Source organism: Sparus aurata, chromosome 1, assembly GCF_900880675.1.
Source record: "Sparus aurata chromosome 1, fSpaAur1.1, whole genome shotgun sequence".
NCBI classification, from domain to species: Eukaryota; Metazoa; Chordata; class Actinopteri; order Spariformes; family Sparidae; genus Sparus; species Sparus aurata.
In genome coordinates, this window is record NC_044187.1 from 9407164 (window position 1) to 9408044 (window position 881).

Below are 881 nucleotides of genomic sequence, written 5' to 3' on the forward strand. Positions count from 1 at the left end.
TAATTTACCTTTGTCAATGATATGATTGTGAATAAAACTGTTTTTTTTTCTATATGGATGTAAAAATCATAAACTTTACAGGATTAGTAATTAGATAATATCATACAAATCATCATCTTATAAAAGATGACACAACTAACTTACTGTCGTGAAAATCAACTTCACACTGACGAACTACAGCATTTTTATTCTACGCACATAGTGAAGAATCAGTGATATAATAATAATTTAAAAAAAATAATAGTAATTATAATAATATAAACACTCTGAAAGGAAGTGTTCTTAAATAGTACTTCTACTTCTGATGGTAATTTTTCCCCCCTGTTTTTCGGAGTAATTTTTTTTCTGAATCATCGCGATACTTCAAACTCCTGCGAGAACCTCTATCCTGCAAGTGACGCCAATGGGCTTCCTGCCCACACATTCATGCCCGTGGAGCATGCCATATCTGTCCAACTGATCCTGGAGAAACATTGCTATGTCTAGCAGATCTGAATGGGCTTTCCTTCTGAACAACCGCAAAGTCCTCGGGTGCCTGCGTAGAGTCGACAAACTAATGGTAATACCATCGATATGACTTAAGGACAGGACTATCTCCCAGTGTCTTGAACCCAGCTCAAAGTCAATCTTGATTAAACTAAACAAGTCGGTCATGATTGTTTCCATTGAGCTCTCAATAAAGGAATGAATGTGGCTTTTGTTTCAACTGCTCTCTAAACTCAGAAAAATAATTATTCAGAAAATCAGAAAAAAAACTACTCCGAAAAACCAACCAAAAAATAAATTACTCAGAAAAAATTAAATAATTACTCAGAAAAACAGAAAAAAAATACATAATTCAAGTGAATGCAATACGCTTCCGTAGATGTCTTAGTATATAT